A 13,169-nucleotide genomic window follows, 5' to 3' on the forward strand; every position below is an offset into this window, starting at 1 on the left:
GGGGGGGGGGAGGGGGGACACGAATTTAATCTTTAAATTTAGTATTAGTAGTGGGCCAAGGCTTATCCATGGCTGGAGATTTTTGGTGTCCTTAAAAGTAGGTCAATTGGGGCTTGACCAGCATTTATGGAGGATATCTCCAGGAGATCAGCCAGAATATTTGGACAATATCCTGTTAAGATCTTCCAAGATCTAGATGAGATTTGGTGGATAGTATTCTGTTGAGATCTTCTAGATACTTGTTGGAATCATGGGTTTTATATTGTGCCTTCTTTATTACTTATTTAGTTATCTTAGTTTATAACATTCTAGTTGCTATTTCTTGTAAGCTTCTATTTCCTATTTTGATAACTCTTCCTTAGTAATGAAGATTTTATAGTTATGTAATGTTGCTTCATTATTATAAATAAAAAGTAAAAGAGGGCTGCCACATCCTAAGGCATGATTTAACAAGGATATGTTTGATTGTATAAACTACTTAAAATTTTACCATATTTAGCAATTATACATTTTACATGTAAATTTTATTTTACGTCTTATAGCAAAGGGTTTTGGGTGCATAGTAAAGAGAAATTGTTAACCAAATATGGAATGATTTGGAGTTAGTGATATAATCACATGGGGACATGATTACAAAGATTTCCTTTTTAAGTTTGAAAATTTCTCTTCCCTTCCCTTTAATTCCCCTTGCTACCAAACAAAGCCTGAATGAAAATTAGTTGATTTAGTTATATTGAAGTTAGGCAAATTATCCCTTCTCGAGAGAAATGCCAGCCAAGTCATCTTGATGTTGACTGCCTCTCTTAGTAATGAAATGAAGGGTGGTGCATGGTGACGACACTTGGCTAAAAGTTTGGAACTTGCAGCAAATTAAGGATTGTTGATCAATGTTGTGGGCATTCGTAAGACTGCCCACATGCTAGTAGAGTCAATGATACTGATGCTGGACAACTGAACTTTGGTACAGAGTTGATGTGGGACATAGGAATGTTCAATTACATTATCTCATCTGAGTGTAGTGTTCTGGTTAACTTCAAGTCGAAGGTTTTCAATTGAGAATTAAAGTTGACTTGGTTCATGTTGTAAATAAATCTGGATGAATTTTTGGATATGAAACCTGCTTCGATGCCAGAAATGTCAAAAGGTTTACTGTAGACCTTGTATGCTGCATAAGAAACTGATATTCTTCTAGCTATGATAATGAATGTTAGTTGGATCATCCATGGGCATTCTGCTTGTAAGGTACATGAAAATTTTCAACTTAAGCTTCTTTCTCCATGGAAAGGCAAGGTTCAAAACTTACTTGAGAGAGTAAAATGTTTGTCATGAAAAGGAGTTGATGGGCAGCAGTGAGGATAACGGTATATGGAAGCAGTGTATTAATACTTGGGTAGATTGGGTCAGCTCCTAGGACACAATCTATACTAGTGGAACAATAAGCTAGGTAACACTTCATGTAGAAAATCATGACAGTTTAGTGTTAGTAGTATGTGAAAGCTCAGGCATATTTGGATTATATATTACTCAAAATGTCTCTGTTTCTTGACATGATATTATTGCAAACTGATTCAAAATTGTCAACTTAATTCAGTGATGGAGATAATACTAGTGAGTTGATTATGTGAGGTGAAGTTCCCGTTCATGTTCACAAGCCTCTAATGGCATTCTATGGAATTGCAATTTGTGTTGTGTGCAGGCTTTATGAGGACATATATAACTGTAATATATCTGAAACAGAATATATACTGTTTCAATGGAAGAAGGGTATATGACTGTAGATGTAATGGAGACCACACAAGTAGCGTACACTTTGATGAATCTACTGTTTCTCTAGGCCTAAATCCTGAGATGTTTTCTTTCTAAAGTTTCCAATGACACAAGTAGTGTACACATTGATGAATCTATAGTTGCTCTAGGCCTGAGTCCTGAGATGTGTTCTTTCTAAAATTTTCAATGCTCTGTGTCTGTGTGTGTGTATTTTCTAACCCCAGTCATAAGCCGCTTTGGTGGCGGGGATGTTTTACATTAAAAACAGAACTAATCTGAGTACTTCCAACAAACCAGCATGACGATGCTCGGCTGGATGATGTACAACTGTTCCATGGCCTTTGATCCTCTCTTGCATTTTCCTTCAATGATGAGAATAGCCATTTGATGTGCCTAGTGTGCTTTTGGAGTTACATAGTTTCCTTTTTCTTCATGACAATTCCTATAACATCCCTCATTGAATTGATGGCAGCCAAAGGAAACAAAGAAACAAGGATTGAGTAATAGATTGCTCATGTACTTTTACTTTCAAGGGATTGAGAGTTAGAATGCCACTCCTTGTAAATATATACGTCTCTATAAGGAATTAATGGGATTTGTACATCTGATATCAATCTTCAAGCCAGGGAGGAGGCAGTATCAAATTTATGGTTGTACATAGAGAGAGAAAAGGCTGAATCAGATGTCTGAGGCCCTGACGCATCATTTTGAGGGTAGGAATGCCACTCCTTGTAGATCTATGTTCTCAGGGCATCATAATCTGAACCAAGACTGACCAATGATGCCCTGGGCCAACTTGTTGGGTTAACCGGCGGTTGAACAATTGGATCATCTACATTGTAGAGTTTTTAGACCATTCAAGGCCATAGTTATTTAATTCAGATTCGGGAATTATACGGGTGAAGAATTATTAAGAATAATTCGTTTATTGATTCAATGATTCAGTAAAAAAATGTGGGGATGATAATATTTGGGTTTGGATTTGGATTTGGATTTGAGATTTTTTCATCTAGGAAAAAAAATCGGACAAAAAATTCTAATGTTATTTGTAAGATTTTGGGTATTTGTTTCATATTGTCTATCAATTATTACATAATATAAAAATTAAATTTTACATTTTAAAGATAATAATATGGATTTTAAATTTTTTTTTTTTCTAAACTTATTTCCTATTACTCAATAATTGAATCAGAGAGAGAGGGGGGGGACCGAGGATAAATCCAGCTAGATCCGTGTCGCCTACAAGGCATTTAGTCAAACCAAAATGAGAGATTTTTTTTTAGTAGAATGGTGAAAAATTACCTCAAGAAAGATAAGATTTGTCAGTTTCGGTTAAAAGTAAGAAGAAAAATAACATTGGGGTAATAAATGCATAATAATCATACTATTTTAAGGCTTATTTGGAAAAAAAAAAAAGATGAAATTTTTTTTTTTAAATTTATCTTTCTAATGGCAAGTATTGCCTTTTCCCTATTTTTTTAGATGGTTTTTGGTAAAATATAACTTGGTTTAGTCAATTAAAAATTATTTTTTACTTTAAATTAAGGGAGAGGGTTCCTAAAAGGCAATGTGGTCCCTACACTAGCATGGGGACCAATATGAGCATGTGCAAAAGCGTCGACAGAGTTGGGCTTTCCGCCTTTCATAAACAGTAGGGTAGTCATTTCACCCCTCTATGTCTGGACGCAAGGCTATGCTGCCTTTTAAGTTTCTTTTTCCCTTAAATTAAATAGAACACCCTCATTAGAAAAGCTGAGGTTTTATTCATATATATATCACTTAATTTTTACTTCTAATATTTGAAATAAAACTATATTAAACAGCTAAGAACCCTACAAGTATGGCATAGGAAACATCTAGATGCAGCCCCTGAAAATAAGGGTTGTGTTTGAGGGTTCCCTAAGCTAGATTGGCAGTGTTCTTTTTTTCCATATTGAGCACAGTATTATATTTTTATTCTCTCTTTTTTTTGGCTAAATTTTTTGAAGTATTATTGTACTTTAACTCCTATTTATTTACCAAAAAAAAAAATGTTCTATTTATTATGTATTTGTATCTCCCTTTTTTCTACCATACGTATTTACTATGGGTTAGTCTTTTCCCATCAAATTATTAGGTATAGGCCTACTGGTCCAAAATTCAGATCCCTGGGTGAGGATCCTAAGGGAAAAATTTTCTCTGCTGCCTGAGTTGCAACATAGTAGAAACAACCAAGGGAATAGATCCCCATTTCTCTACGGGAATGAAGCCCTTACTGCCTTATCATTTTGTTATAATGGAAACAACCTATTTATGAAGCCAAGGGAAGGGTGGGGGGTGTTAAGGCTGCAAACATTATAACTCTCACCAGATCTTGCATTGGGGGTTTTTTCTTTTTCTTTTTCTTTTTTCTTCTTTCTTAAGGACAAAATTTTCTATCCGAGAGCGACCCTTACGCCAGAGACACAGGGGAGCGCACCACTGTGTCTATGGCGCAAGTGCAACTCTCAGGCAGAAAACACTTGCCCTTTTTTTTTTTTGTATAAATGAAAAAATTTCTTGACAATGCCAAAGTGCAACTTTTCTTCCACATTGATTTTTTAATTATTTCTATCTTTACTTTTGAGTATATGGATCCCATGTAAATGATATCTTTTAAAAGACAGCCATTATTGTGGCATGCAGATTCCTCCCTAACATCATGACAACACTCTCCCTTATCATATTTAAGGGCAGGGTACTTCTACAAGGCTGCATGGCCTCTATTCCAATGTGAGGGCCAAGAATAACATGCGCAAAGGCATCAACAAGGGTAAGATTTTCAAATTTCACAGGAGTTGCGTGTATAATTTCACTCCTTTTGTGTCTGAGCACAAGTGCCACACAAGGTGACAGGAATCATGTTCCCTATATATATAATCCTTTCCCTCCTTCCCCACACCCACTCGCTTGCTTTTTTTTTTTTTGGTTTTTGAGTGGGGAGGTCGGGGTGGGGTTGGGAGTGGGTTCCCATTCAAACGGTCAAACTCCTATTCCAAATTGGTGATGGAATGTGGAGTTGCATTCAATGCTGGAATATGGAAGTTGAGACTCTGAGCTGCCATTCCTTCAATACCTACAATTCATTCCTTCTACAAATGGAAGATAGAACCAACCTAATGGAAAGTCAACACAATCTCCACTTCCCATTTCCATGTTAACCAACCAGTAAAACAGACCTGTTTCAGGTCATGTTCATGGGAATTACCCTCATAATTCCTAAAATACCCTTGTGTTTGTCATTTGAAAACCCTAAACCTTAGTGTTTGAGCCTACCTTTTTTGAAGAAAAAAAGAAAAAATGACATGTAAAGGAAGTTTCAACCAAAGTATGATCAAAAGTCCAAAATAAATAGATTTTAAAAGATGAAGGAATTAGCTTCCTCTCAAAGTCAATGGAAGATGATGATGATCCAATTTCCAGTGGAAATTAAATTAAATTAAATTACCCAATAGATATATAGAGATGAGATTAGAAAGACTTTGAAACAAGCAAATTCAAACCAGGTAGGGCTTACTCGTCAGATAAAAGAACCATAGCCGGCCATTACTGCTACTACTGCATGCTTCAAGCCTTGGAGGTTGGATTTTGGGGGACCTTTTGGTCATTCTCTACACTTGACAGTGATGGGTCTCAGGTCTATTTATTACCATTCTTAAAAGAATGAGAGAGGTGAGTAGAGCTCAAGAGAGAGGTGAAGCCATTGTTGATGAGAAATCTCTCTATAAAGGGGCAAGTGAAAGCAGGCACAGTAGTTTGAGTTTTGCTTCTTTATTCCTCCTTTTTAATGTTTCTTGCTCAAATGAGTGTTCCAATGGCCACAGCCATTCACTCGCATCTGTTTTCAAATTTTTGTTTACAGCTGCTGTGACACTCATTTGATCAAGCAACGTTAGACAGGAGGTTTTATCTCTCTCTCTTTCTCTCTCTGGTTCAACAATCAGAAAATCAGTCTCTGTTCCAAAGGCCATATTGGGTACTTGAGTAAATTACCAGTACAGGGTTTTGTTGTATATCTATAGCAAGGGTTCTTTCTCAGTAAGTAGTCTGAGAAAATTGTGAGGACGGGCGAGCAACATTAGACTGGAGGTTTGCTCTTATACATCACCTCCTCTCTCTCTCTCTCTCTCTCTCTATCTCTATATATATAGAGAGAGAGAGAGAGAGTTTCATTATATATTTGTAGCGAAGGTTCTTTCTATAAGTAGTCTGAGAGAGGTGTGAGAATGAGCGGCGAGCAACATTAGATAGGAGGTTTGCTTTGATATTTTACCTCTATCTCCGTGTTCCAAAGGGCCGAATAGGATATTTCGATAAATTATCTATATAGGCTCTCACTATATATTTGTAGTGATGATTCTTTCTTGTAAGAAGGACGGCAGTTGTAACCCTATTCTTCATTGATAATAAAACAGATCTCACTTCACCGTGTACGGTAGACAATTTACCTAACCACGTAAATCTTTGTGTGCTTGTTCGTGATTTCCATTCATTTTCTGCATCGTTTTAGGTTCTACTTTCTACGGTCTAATTTAAGACTATAAATAGACATATGAAACCCAAATTAAACCCCAAGATGATGCAAATCTCCAACCACAAAAGAATTACCTTATAAACTAACCGATGAATCAGATCATCTCTGCCTGCCTCCACCAAAAAATGAAGGTAAAATGAAGTTCTTGCTCTGTATCTCTGTAGAACATTAGTATATATTTTTTTAACTAATACTGTAGCTATTACTTCACCACCACTAATGGTCATCTGCAGCTCTGGATCTGCTTCATAGTATTAATTTTTAAACCTTCCATTTTTTATTCCTGCAGGATTGTTTTGAGGCAGAGATCTCAGCAACTCCAGGAGATGGAGTGGGTGAACCTAGGCCTCGCCATCTTCTTGTCCTCCTCTCGAGAGCTATCATTTGGAGGTTTGATGGATTCTCTATCAACATCTTAGTCACCGGGCTCTCTTCGCCAGATACTATAATGGTGAGTATCTTAAAGGGATTTATGCTCTAAGAAATTATCACAAAAGGGATTTGTACTACAATGGAGTTCCCATTAATCCTTGATCATCTATCATAATCTCCTTATCATGACCTCAAATGTGACACTATTAACCGAAAGCCCTGTTGATCTTTGGCAAAAGAAAGCTTGATCAGTGAGCTATTGCGCACTCTTTCAAGGGTAGCTGTTTCATCCGGATTGATATGGGTCAAGAGTAGACTGATCAATATCGAACTCTATATTATCGGCCGAGACCAATCCCAATCCAAGAATGGATACATTTTTTTTGGGGGGGTAATTTACAACGCCACCCCCTGGAGAATGCCACAATTATAAGACCACCCCCTTTGTTTCACCAAATTAGACTCAAACCCTTTACCATCAGTCACTGTTAAATGAGGCTTTAAAATGATGATTTTACCCTTTTTCCCTTCTTACCTATCTTACGGCATTGTTTTGTTGATCGTTATCCTTGTGATCGACCTCTTGCTTGATCTTGAGACCCAGTAACTCGTCCACACATGCCTTCTCTCCCTCAGATATCTCTGTTCCCAATACTTTGATGTCACTGTGGCGACCTTCCTCATCACTCAACGAATCGCCAATGCCTATGATGACAACATCATCCCCGAAGGTTTGTGGCAGGCCACCTCCTTTCTCATTGCCAAAGGGTCCCGGTTGCGGTGATGTCAGTGCCGGTGATATCCCTACAAACGCATCCAACAAATTGCCATCGCTTGGGCCAAGATTCTGGATACAACTTTTGGCATCATCTTCTTCATCTTTGGCAATGGTGAGGATAGAGGAAGCCCGAGAGCTGATGGAGCTGGTGGCCTTGAGGAATGTTTCTTTGATGGCTTCAAGGGAAAGAGCACAGTCCTTCAAGCCGGCATCTTCGAGCCTCGGTGGTAAAGGCGGTGGAGCAAGCATCGGCCGCCGAGCTCCCTTAATTCCTCCACCACATATGGTGTCGGCCCCACCAACTCCGGAAGACCTAACATCTAGTAAATAGTAGTAATTCTCCGACTCGTTTGATGGGGCAAGCTCAACTATCACTGCCACCTCATGGTCAACTCTAACCCCAGTTTCGTGTGCCTCCTATCGGTTAGTTGGAGTATCAATTTCTCATAATCGAGACGGATGGAGTACAATAGAGGAATGCCGAGATTTACTCACCTCCCAAGCATCTGCCAGAATACCCAAATCTTCAGGGCCAAAAATTCCTAGAGTCTGATAGAGCCGTTCGGCACACAACACTTTCAATTCGGAACCTAGTTTCCAAGGGGATGACATCAAGAGATCGAGTTCAGAGAGAATCAGAGGATGATGAAGCAGATGAGTAAGAAGACGAACCGAAGGGATCATAATTGATGTTCTTGAGTGTGTTGTGTCGTTCAAACTTCGGTGACTTTCGCTGCTTTGGATCAAACATAGTAGTTGCTTCGTCTTCCTCTTTCCTTTCCACTTTCTCACGATGATAGAAAAGTCACCGGAGATGGAAGTAACTCATCGGATCTGCAACTCACAGTTCCCAAGTTCAATCAAGATGCATCAGTCTGATGCCTCTGCCACTGCCGCTGCTCTGAACAATCGTTAATAGTCCAACAATTATGATTTGTGTGAAAGAAATATTAACTTATTGCAAGGGTATTTTTGATACTTTGTATTTCATAAAAGCATTTTGGTATTTAAAATAAAATATAGTTTCTGACATCAGCAAATAAGGTATATTCTTTAGCAATAACTGATGGTAAGGGGTCTAAGTCTAATTTGATGAAACAGAGTGAGTGTTCTTATAATTGTGGCATTCTTCAGCGGGTGGCACTGTAAATTACCCTTTTTTTTTTGCTGAGAAGAACTGATACCTTAAACCATGGAATGGTGGGGGTGTTATATCTATTATTTTGAATTTTCCTTGATTTGGTACTGCTGCTCTCCTAACACATAGAAACAGTAGTTTACTCTTAGATTTCCCCCTCAATGCATTTTGGGGAGAACAAGCTAGCTCACACTTTAATTCAGAATAAAGGATTGAATTGTTCAGTGTCGATTTCAATTCTAATCTGATAGAATCTTCTCAGAATCGGCTAGAATCTGTAGGAATCAGCTGATAGTCGCCACAACTAATAATCCTCTCTCTCTCTCTCTCTCTCTCTCTCTCTCTCTCTCTGTGCGCAGTAGGGGGATCCCCTCCCAAGTCTGCGAGGCTGCAGGCAACTTTTTTTTTTAATTGAAAGTGTATTGCTGTTGTTTTTTTTTTTTTTTTCTTCAATTATTTTATTGTAAATCTTGAAGTATTTGAGAAAACTCAACTGTGTATTATTGTTATCGTATGTGAGTACTTATGCATGAATTACAAGTAAGAGATCCAATTAACTAAGGACAGAGAAGTAAAAAAATTACATGAGATAGAAACTCTAAACGGGTAAGGTAATTAGTGAGATAAGTGAAACAAAGAAAGATATGATATGGTAGACGAGATGGCAAGATAGGAGATGTAGTGCTAGCGGAATTCCTCCATGGAATCTGCATAATACTCCCCCTCAAGTTGGAGCATATATGTGTCAGTAACATGCAACTTGAAAAGGAGAAATTGAAATGTATCTCGGCCAAGAGGCTTGTTATAGAAGTCAGCCAGCTGCATAAGTGAAGGCACTTGCTCTGTAGAAATGCAACCAGACTGTAGGCATTCTCGTATAACATGGTAATTGATGTCAATATGTTTGGTATGCTCGTGGAACACAAGATTGGCAGTAATGTGCAAGGCAGCTTGCTTGAGAGCATACAAGGACTTTCATAGTTTGCAGAAACAGGTCTCTCCCTGTTTCGAATAAACTAGAGGGAGGCGCATATATACTTCCCCATGAAGATCCCTATGGAGGAAGGCATTATTGATATCCAATTGATGAAGATGACAATTACAGGTAGGAGTGATGACGAGAAGGTTGCGGATTAAGATCAACTTGGTAACAGAGGCGAGAGTATTGGTATAGTCCAAGCCCTCTTGTTATACGTAACCTTTGGTGACTAGACGCACCTTGTACTGCTCAATATTGTCATCAGCCTGATGTTTAATCTTGTAGACCCACTTGTATTTTACTAGAGTTCTACTTGTACGAAGAGGCTGCAATGACCATGTAGATTATATTCTGAGGCTTGAATTTCTACCTCCATGACACTACGCCAGTGGGGATGTTTGACTGCCTCGGTGAAGATACATGATTCATGCTCAGAGGTTTGAGCTTCCTTCTCTTTTTCTAGCAACAGCCTTTTCTGTTATAAATTATCAAATTGGTAACCAAATCCATTGCCTATACTGCCCTAGCCAAAAATAGGCAATGGCAAAACAAGGGTCATTGGAAATAATTTTAGCAATGATTTTATGTATATCGTTGGGGTTGAAATCGTCTGCAATTTCGATCTCGTACAATTCCGTGCAATACCACCTCAGGCGGTGACATGTGTATTGATACCAATATAATGGTCCAGATCTTGTACAACTAAAAAAACATTAAATCAGTGAAGAGGCATTTAAATCAGATCTGGACCATTGCATTGGTATCAATACACGTGTCACCCCCTGAAGGTGGTATTTCACGGAATTGTACGAGATCGGAATTGCAGATGATTTTTTTCCACATCGTTGCCAAAAACATATTTTCCGACAAAAATTACCGTTGTTCAAAACTATATAGATAATACATGAAATTTATTTATAACGACAGTATAAAAAAAACTTGTTGCTAAAAATGTATTTGCGATAAATACTCGTGGCCGAAACATTTACGATCTATTCTTAAATAAAAAAATATGCTACAGCTAATCTCCTCCTATCACAGAAAATATACTATTCGCAACAGACAGCTCCCTACCTTTACCTAAAATAAATGACTCAAAAATCAACCAAGCATTGTCGGCAACAATATATATACCGTTGCCATAAATAGAATAACGCGATGAGCATGACACCCAACCATTTTCGATGACAGTATTATAAATTAGGCAACGGTAAGTATGTTACCACCACTAGCTATATATGTATCCGGCAACAGTTTTTTTTTTTTTCCTCATATGGTAGAATTTTTTTACAGTAGTCAAAAATGGGTTTTTTTTTGTGGTGCTAGGAATAGGCACATCCATCAGATTTTACAAGTTACAATCAGCTTTAGTAGTAACATAGAGGCTCGGGCTAAGGGTGTTAATCGGTTCGATTTTGATGTATACAGTACGGTAAAGTTCAGTTCACATTTATTTGGCTGAAATCAGAACTAAACCATTGACTAAACAATTGCACTTTCTGAAATCAGAACCGTTTAGTAAACGATTTTTTAAATGGTGTTAGTTTCACGGTTTTAAATGGTTTTGATCGCAGTTTAATCCATACGGTTTCTAACCGGTTAGTAATTGATTTGCTAGTTTATTCGCATGCTTACTGAAATTTGTTTTTGTTAATAAACTCTTTAATCTTGTATCAAATTAAATAAGGCATTAAACAAGCAAGGATTTACCTACATAATTACATAATAGGAATAAATTATTGAATAGACTGTTTGACAACATCTATGGTCTCTAATTCTTCCCTAAATTAAATCACTATGTTTTGTTAAAAAAAAAAACAAACAACTAAGAGAAAGAAAATATAACATGGAGAAAGTGAAATACAAACAAAGCTACTAATGTACACAACTTATCGATAGTGTTCTAAAGATAAAGGGCATGAGGCACTAAAAACACATTAGTTAACACTTATTCTATTAAATCGCTATACAGGTTAAAAGGATCGGTTTTGATGGTGTAAACGGTTTGATTTTCACAGTGTCAATTCGGTTTGAAACTAACAGGTTAAACTGTAAAAATTGAACTGACCCGTTTAGCTAACCTGTTTTAAACTTGAAACTAAAACCGAACCATTTACTAAACAGTTTGGGTGTAAACGACTCGATTCGATTATGATAAACGATTTTGGTTTTAAATTCACATCCTTAGCTTAGGCTTATCATCCTTCATATTTTGTGGCTTCTATTTATTTTTATTTTATTTTTATTTTTATTTTTATTTTACTTTATTTTTTGACATTGAGACATAACTAGGGTCATAGCATTCGTTAATAATGTTTTCCCCGGAACTCATTAATGTCAAAATCAAGCATTGACCAGTCCTCTAAAAGCCTGAACTTCTTGTGAATGCTAGTTTGTTTTCTTAAACTAAACCCTTAGCACCACAACATGAAAGAGTTCTATCTTGGGCGGGTCTTTGGACACACCGCTAATAATTCTCACAAAACCACCCTTCCAATATATTCTGAAAAAATGCGTGGGGAGACTCGAACACATGATCTAGGCTCTGATACCATTTGTCAAGATCAAATGATCAATCATAGATACTTTAAGGCTATGTTTGGTAGCCAATAGAAGAAAAGAAAAAAAAAATTCAAAAAAAAATTGAATTTTAAATGAGAGATAGACACATAAGAAATCATTGGGTAATCATTCTTTTTATGTCTTATTATGTTTTCATATTTTCTCATGTTTCTTGTGTTTTTTGTAAGAAAATTTTTGAAAGAGCAAAAGAAAATTTCACAATTCCCAAGGGAATTTTGAATTTTAAAAATGAAATCTTCTCATAGGTGAAGACATACCAAGTGCAAAGAAAAATTCTTACCCTATGGAGAAAAGTATAAAAATTGTACCTTTTTTTCTTTTATTTTATTTTCTTCTCTTCTCTTGACTACCAAACACAGCCTAAAGGATAGGATAAGTGTTCCAAGAGGAGAGAGAGAGACTCTCTTCCCTCATGTGATGGATCTGTGGTGCTTATCGGGCTTTTTTTCAAAGGTCGCTAACATCTTAGCCAGTATTGATCATTGTTGATGTTGATGTTGATGTCAATAACGATATCAATACTATTATGGATCAGTTCAAGGTCACATTTTTTTTTAATTAAAGAAATCTATTTTTTTACTGTGTCGGTGCCAAATCAATATATTTACAATACCTCCATTGCCATTAAGATTGTGTAGGCCAGTTTGACATATGTAGGGTTGAGATCAAGGATTTAAATTAAAGTATCGACATCAATATGGATCAATTGGATGGTTTTACCATCTACTTTTAACAAATTTATTTTTTGGACCATTTTGCCCTTGATGCATATTGTTCCACCGATTTCGTATCGGTCAAAACATGATACCAACAAGGATAATACCGACATGGATTGACCAATATGATTAAATTGATACATGGTTAATTGAGACAGCCATATTGATTGTGTAGTATAGTCTACAAATTACGTGGTGAATTGCATTAAATATATATATATATATATATATCCGTTATCCTGTTGGCAGGTGCACGTCAATGCATAAGTCATGAGAGGACACAC

Source organism: Macadamia integrifolia, chromosome 14, assembly GCF_013358625.1.
Source record: "Macadamia integrifolia cultivar HAES 741 chromosome 14, SCU_Mint_v3, whole genome shotgun sequence".
NCBI lineage: Eukaryota > Viridiplantae > Streptophyta > Magnoliopsida > Proteales > Proteaceae > Macadamia > Macadamia integrifolia.